At 32.4% G+C, this 7,908-nt stretch overlaps 1 pseudogene across 1 annotated transcript; it reads right to left on the bottom strand.

Annotated features, from left to right (window-relative positions):
- Positions 1-6,150: 6,150 nt before the first annotated feature.
- Positions 6,151-7,253, bottom strand: LOC149493886 (uncharacterized; annotated as a pseudogene). The gene is made up of 3 exons (XR_016322717.1): positions 6,666-7,253; positions 6,488-6,574; positions 6,151-6,376 (listed from the first exon to the last, which is right to left on the bottom strand). The product of XR_016322717.1 is annotated as an uncharacterized LOC149493886 (transcript).
- Positions 7,254-7,908: the final 655 nt, after the last annotated feature.

Raw genomic sequence — 7,908 nt, 5'->3', positions numbered from 1 at the left:
TATTATATAAAGAAATAATAGTTCGTTTTACAGTATTTCTTGGCACTCTTTTAGCATAAGGATTTAGAGCTTTTTGACAATAATTATGAAAACCTACTTTTTCACCAAAACTAAAAGTTAAATGTTCCATAGAAATCATTTTTGCTAATTCTTCTTTTTGTATTTTTTCAGAATATTGAAGTAAAGAAAGGTTAGAAGATGCGTACCCGAAAATTTGTGTTTGAGACCGATCAACTCCTATTTTTGTTGGATGTTTTGTCTCCAAATACTTCCAAAATGATCCATAGCCGCCCGCTTGTTTAAATTGATAAGATTTGCACAATAATTGCAAATTATATCGTACATTTTCTCACCTTTGAATTTTTTCGTGAAATGAATGGCGAATATGTTGGAACTTTGTCTTGCTCTTCCAACAATTTGTGTTCGTTGCTCTTGCTCTTGCTCTTCCTCTTCTTGTAATTGCTCATTAAATTCAGATTCTTGAGTTGGAATTTCCAAATTTTCATTTGGATATCCCTCAAAATTAAATTGGTTGGGAGTGAAATCATAGATTTCGTTTGTAGGGATAGATGAATATTGTGTTTTTCCAATCTTTCCCTTGCCCTTACCCGAATTTGAGTTTCCTCCACTTGCCATTATATGATAATAAGATATAATTTAGAAAATTGAATAAAAAAAATTAGAGAGAATAATAACTTAATAAGAGAGATTGTAGAGTAGAGAAGAATAATATAGAGTAGAGTGTAGTAGAGTGTAGTATATTGTAGAGAGAGTAAGTAGAGTGTAGTATATTGTAGAGAGAGTAAGTAGAGAGAGTTGAGATTTTTTTGTAATGAATTTGTAAATGAAATGAGGTATTTATAATAAATCCAAAAAATCATTTTTCCAAAAATACCTTTGAAACTAGCCGTTATGTAGCTGTTTATAGCTATTGGGGGGGTAATTAAGAGATTTCACAACAAAATTAAAAAAAAAAAAACTGGTCTGACAGTTTATAATGGCTAGAACCGTCGGTTCTAACCGGCCGAGGAACCGGCGATTCCAATTCGATTCCGACCGATTTTCTGGAACCGCCAGTTTCGGTTCCAGAAATCTGGAACCGGAATCGAACCGGAAATTTTCGGTTTCGGTTCCGGTTCGGCCCGATTCCGGTTACGGTTCGGGACCGGTTCGAACCGACGGTTCCGGTTTCCGAAACAGTAATATGGCCACCCTTAGGTATAACACTATTCTATGAACAGTGATTTTGGATTTTGTTTTAGTATATATATAATTTGTCCCTTTAGAATTGCTCTTATTGTGCCCCTGAGCTCAATAATATTAATTAATTGTTGGAAAAATAATTATTTAGTCTCTTAGATTTAGCATAATTATTTAAGTAGTCTCCGATATTTAATATAATATTGAACTCATCCGTTACTTTTACCTCCATTTTATTAAAAGATCCCTCTATCCAAATTATATGGTTTTAGATGTTAAAATCATATAAAAAGACCAAAACACCCCTTGTGCGACCTGTACCATTATGAGAATGCAATTGAGGGAAACCGAGAAGTCTCATTCTTCTCCCAAGTCCCAAACGGAAACTTCACACTCAAAAAATCCTTTCAGTTGCTGGTACATCTGTTGAAGCATTTTTAATTTTATTTCCGAGACATGCAGAGAACTAGTTAAATAAGAAGATTTATTTTATAGCTGGTAATAGGAATCCTGATATCAAAATAACTTATCTACTATATAGATTTATTATTACATGGATTAATATCGGAACTCTATATATCTTAACTCATTAAAAATTTTAAGGACTAAACATTTTATTATGATAACAAATTGTTAATATTTAAACAATGAGTATATTTGAATAACAAACATTGTACAACTTAAAAATTAAACTAGTATGTATAAGTACAAATAAATAGAAAAACACCAGATTAAATAAAAAAATAATTATGATTTAATTTAATAATACTAAATATCCCTATTTTAATTGACTATAAAAAAAAGAAATTGTATGATACATTATGCTAGAGGGAATGAGAACAAAAAAAGAAAATTGTTGGTAATGAATATGCTAGAGTAAGCATGGCCATATTACGGTTCCGGGAACCGGAACTGTTGGTTCGAACCGGCCCGGAACCGGTGAGAACCGGAATCGGGACGAATCGGAACCGGAACCAGAAAAATCCGGTTCGGTTCCGGTTCCAGCAAATAAGGAACTAGAACCGGCGGTTCCAGAGAACCGGACTGGAACCGCCGGTTCTCCGGCCGGTTAGAACCGGCCGTTCTAGCCGTTGTAACTGTCAGACCTGGTGTTTTTTTTTTTTTAATTTGTTGTGAAATGTCTTAATTACCCCTCCCAACAGCCATAAACGGCTACATAACGGCTAGTTTCAAGGGTATTTTTGGAAAAATGAATTTTTGGATTTATTATAAATACCTCATTTTATTTACAAATTCATTACAAAAAAATCTCAACTCTCTCTACTTACTCTCTCTACAATATACTACACTCTCTACTTACTCTCTCTACAATGTACTACACTCTACTCGATATTATTCATTTATTCTTCTCTACTCTACAATCTCTTTTATTAAGTAATTATTCTCTCTAATTTTTTTTTATTCAATTTTCCAAATTATATTTTATTATCATATAATGGCAAGTGGAGGAAAATCAAATTCGGGTATTTTCGTTGCTTCTTCCTCCCTGCCTTTTAGTGTCTTTTGGTGGTTTTATATACAGATATTTAGTAAGTTTAGAAATTAAATATCATGTTTATACACGAAACTGATGCAAAATTAGGTTTGGTTGTGTTGATCAATTTGATGGGAGATGCAGATTTCAGATCAGATGGTCTCACAATTCATTAATTATCCATCTCAAATGTCAGTACCAAATTTATCTAGAGTTCTATAGTTATAGATGGATTTGAAACACTTCCCCTGCATTTTGTTTTCCATCTTGAGTGTTTTCAATCCATGTCTGTGCTGTGTTTGTTGGAGTGCCTAGATGTATATTTGAGAAATAGTTTGGCTGTGATGGTGCTTGACAAGAATAAAGCATTTGGCAATTAATATAGTTGATCTTTAAATGCGAGATGGTTAATATTCGTTATAAGACCACTGCATTATCACTTGTGCTGGTTGGAAAGCATGTGCCTTCTTTGTGCAGGAAGCAGGAGTGGAAGTTCATCCTCATGGGGACTTGAATACAGAAGCAGAGAGAAAATTAGGCCAGCTTGTTTTAGAGAATTAATTCCATATTCTGTGATTTTCCATATTTCCTAAGCATTATTCCCTGCTTTAGAGAAAGTTATCGAGTGGACTATTCGCTTTTCGTTATAGGTATGGGACTGAGTTTTACATTCTTCATCGCTATCCATTGGCTGTTAGGCCTTTCTACACCATGCCATGCTATGATGATGCAAAGTACAGCAACTCGTTTGATGTCTTTATTCGAGGTAGAGAGAGTGATTGTGCAGTGTCATTGTTTTATTTATATTTCAAGGTTTTGTTAGATCTGGCATATTGTGATAAATCATAATTTGAGTTTTCCTTTGAAACCCCTTTGAAATATAATTACATGCTTTTGTAAATGGAGTGATCTATTGGTGATGCATGTACTTGCTTTTCCATTTGTAACTTCATCTTATTTGCTTGACGGGATGTTATTTTATTTGTTCATCCATCTTCAGGTGAGGAAATTATTTCAGGGGCTCAACGTATCCATGTACCAGAGTTGTTAGAAGAACGTGCAAAGGCCTGTGGTATTGATGTCAATACAATATCAACATACATTGATGCTTTCAGGTATTCTTTCTTTCATATTTTTCTCTTGATTATTTCAGTTGTGCTGTTGAGTGTTGACTTATTAGAAAATGATGGGCTTATCACTTTTTTGTTCCAGTAGTAAATTTTTGAAAAGTTTGTTTGGTCATTTTACTGCTCATAACTGTAGGTGATATGAAAAGGGAAATTTAAATTTAAAAGTGATAATAAGAACATAAATGCTTGAATTTCTATTAAAGTGCTCTAAATTTAAATTTTTATAATTAAGTGTATATTTAATGCCATTTTTCAAATAAAGTTATTTCTTGTAGTCAGTATGTTTTGGATGCCTGGGTTCCATTCTCTCTGATATGGAAATAGCAATCCCAGTTAGATGGGCATAGACACTCGTGTTTACTGTCTTTGTTCATATTGATTGAATTGATTCTCTATATTTGTCCAGTTGGGACTGTTGTTTGGCTTAAATTTAAGAGAAAATTGTCTGTATAAAATTGTCAGTGTGGCTAAACCACCTACTTTGAATTTTGTTTTTTTTAATTAATTGGTCCGAAGACCGTTTACTCGGAGTAGTAGTCATTTCTAACCTATTAGAATGTGTATTTAGAGTGATTCCTTATCTATAATCTATACTTTGTATATAAATATGAGAGTATACTATGAATAATAAGATTTTCGATATATATTTAATAAAATTTAGGATATCTTAAAATAATCTTAGTCATAATCAATTATAAAATTATATTTTATTAGTTGATCGAATATATTTATAAAAATTATTTTTTAAGCCAATCGTATGTGGTTTAATTGTTTTCTCACTTATGTGAGGAGTGAGATGTCTCGAGTTCGATTTCTCTTGACCATAAGTGGTTTCACCAATTTGATGAGTCTATAGGAGAATTATTCTTAATACACTTGACCACAAGTATTATTTCAGCCTATCAAATTTCTTAATAAATTGAAAAAATATATTTTTTAACATAAATGCGGTAGATAATTAAGCGTTTTAACTACTAAATAATTTGTAAGAGTTTTATTTATTTAGCAAATTTCAAATTTCTTAGCTAGATGAGTTTTGCAAGAGTTTTATTCTTAACAATATTTTTTTATTTTCTTTTTTGTTACTAAATAATTTGTAACTACTATTATTTTAATTTAATAAGATATTTATATCTCTATTGTAATAAATAAATGGCCTATTGATAATTAGGCATTTTTAATTTTCTTCATATTTTAATTTTCTTATATTTTAAATCTATTTGACTTAAAAGAAAATAATGTTTAGGAAATTGAAAAAAAAACTACAACTATATATTTCTATTTTGAATTCCAAGAATTTATGTGTATGTGCATATATTCTTTTCTCTGATACATTAGGTAACTAATACTAATATTGTAGTCAAAGTGATTTCTATTATCAACACTACAAGAAAATTGCCAAATAGCAACGATTTTTCCGTTTCTAAATGAGCCCTATCCGTTGCTAAAACTGTTTGTAACAGATCAAAAACGGATCGGGTCCGTGACGACTTGGGGCGTCCCTAAATCAGTTTAGAAATGATTTTAAATCCATTTCTATATGGCAATGGATATATCGTTGCTAGTTTTCCATAAATTCATTTCTATGTTCTGACCTCATAGCAACGAATTTCATTTCCGATCTATTACCATTCCATCTCTATATTAGTTTCTAAATTTGTTTCTCATCAGTCGCTAATCCATTGCTACTTACGTTTCTAATCATTTTTATCCGTTTTTGATATCCGTTTCTAACATTAAAAAAAAGTATTTCTAAAATTCTACGTTGCTAAATCTGTTTCTAATTCCCTCGCTAAGTTATTTTCCGTTGCTAAATCCGTTTCTAATCATATAGTATTTTTCGGCTCCATTTCTATTTATCCAGTTGAAAAAATTCCGTAATTTTTAATATTTTAATCCTGCTATTTCTAATTTTTAAATTTATACATTTATAATGAAATTAATTAAAATCAAATAGAGAAAGTTAGCCTAACATTTAAATAATTTGAAGTATACATAAAATATCAAGACGACATAAATTTTTTCACAAATACAAACAATTCTAAGTCTCATAGCTACTGATAAACTTATATCTTTTAATACAAATTAACTAAAGTCTACCTAGATATTACCATCATCCTGAGCATTAGTGTGAGTATCTGAAGGAGTGCGTGATGAAAGATGCTGTGAAGTAGGAGCTGGCGGAACTGTAGGTGCGAAATGAGTGCGAACAAGCAACTTGCTGCTGCAATTTTTCCTGCATCAACTGTTGTTGCTGTTGCAACTCCTGTTTATATCGCATCTCCAGCTCTTTCATTCGTTGATTTAACATCTCCTGAATTCGAGCATCAATATTTTCACCATCTTGTTCTTGAAGGAGAGATGTAGCAAAAGAGCTAGAGGTACTGGAGTGACCAAAGAAAACAGATGCTTGTGAACCGAGACCGTATACTCGATGCTTCTTAACGCCGCCAACTTCTTGAAGGTGTATCTAAATAGCGTCAACTAAGCGTGATTGACTAGATCCCTCTTCAGATTGAGATTCAGTTTGAACTTTAGATACAACAACCTCCTGAAAGAAATAAAAACATATAATGATAAGTACTTACACTTTAACTGCTGAAATATTAGAAGAATAATATTAATTTTCAATGATTGTCAATTTACAAATGTATTCTTGGACCTTGGTCCACGAATTGCCGATCCTTCTTTCCAGTGGTGTCACCTCTAAAACCTCATGTGGAAGTGAGGGTCTCCATAATTCAACCTCCTAAAATTTTACCATAGTTATTACCTTATCCTCGGAAAAATAAATAACTGAGCATTAAAATAATTTGCATTAAGGAAAAAAAAGAAAATACCAAACGTTTTGCGTGTACTGTGGGAGCGATAGAGCCTCCTATATGTCCTGAAGGACCACACCTGGGCCACCAGTCTCAGTAAGGCAACTCTTGGAACATTTTTCAGATTTTACTTTAAATTCAGGAGTCTCCCAATGAGGCTTCCAACTATTCCAAATATCATTTGGGATATATTTGGACTTATTCTTCCGCCATTTACCAAGCATGCCTCTATAGCGTTCTATAGCCTTCACTCCAAATTTTTTTACTGAGGCCTCAATCTCCCCATCCCACACATAATGTTTCTAAATTCATAAAAAACAAAAAAAAAATATAGACACAAAAATGTACAAGTCATATTATATAGTCTATTACTAATGTACAAGTCATATGATATCTTGAGGAAAATATAGTCCAAGGAAAGGAAAAGAATAGAGTATAACACCTTAAACTCTTACCAATATATGTTCTTTGTTTCTGGAGGCACAGACCTCCATTCATAACCAGCTAGATCCAATTTCTTTATGAAAGATTCAGTAATTTTGCTTGCAAAATTATATGGCTCCAAACTAAAACAAGTAAGAAGCAATCAATAGTTTTATGTAAATAAAAAACCTTTATTTTGCAGAATCAAAATATATATACATAATAGAGTTTTTTAATATTTTATATTCTTACTTGTTTCCTACAAGTCGAAGGATTACTCGATTGCCTGTAGTTGTAGTGGAGGCAGTTGAGGATCCAATACCTTCAGTTGCAGTAGCTGGGGTAGATGATGATAATGGTGTACTTGTGACTGGTGTAGAACTGGATGGACCTAAGTTAGTTGCTATTGTTAGCTGTGGTGGTAGGAGTAGTTGTGCGGATTGTTGTGGTTGTTCTGATTGTTGTGGCTGTGAATCAGAAATTGGTTCATTTTGAGCTCTCCGTGAACGTCCACTTCCACCTTCCCTCGATGCCATATCTGTTAAAGTTACAACTACAGCTCCATTAAAGAAATTGATGCAAGTGTTGTTGATAGTTTTTGGAGGTATTTTGTTGAAGTCATTTAGATTTTGTTGTACTTTATTGAAGTCAAGAAGTAGGTGAACTACCTTGCTTTTAGGTAGGTTTGGTGAACAAACTTCCTTGACTTATGGAAGGTTGGTGAACAAACTTTAGAATAAGTTTAGTATAAATATTTACATTATGTTGTAATGAAATTAAGGAGATGTGAATATTTGTTTCTCCACACTTACAAAATTTGCATATTTTCCTTCTCTGC

This window comes from Jatropha curcas, chromosome 9 (assembly GCF_041381405.1).
Source record: "Jatropha curcas cultivar XTBG-Jc1 chromosome 9, XTBG_Jcur_1.0, whole genome shotgun sequence".
Taxonomy (NCBI): Eukaryota; Viridiplantae; Streptophyta; class Magnoliopsida; order Malpighiales; family Euphorbiaceae; genus Jatropha; species Jatropha curcas.
Note: the sequence above shows the minus strand (reverse complement) of the source record. Positions and strands in the feature narration are given on the sequence as shown.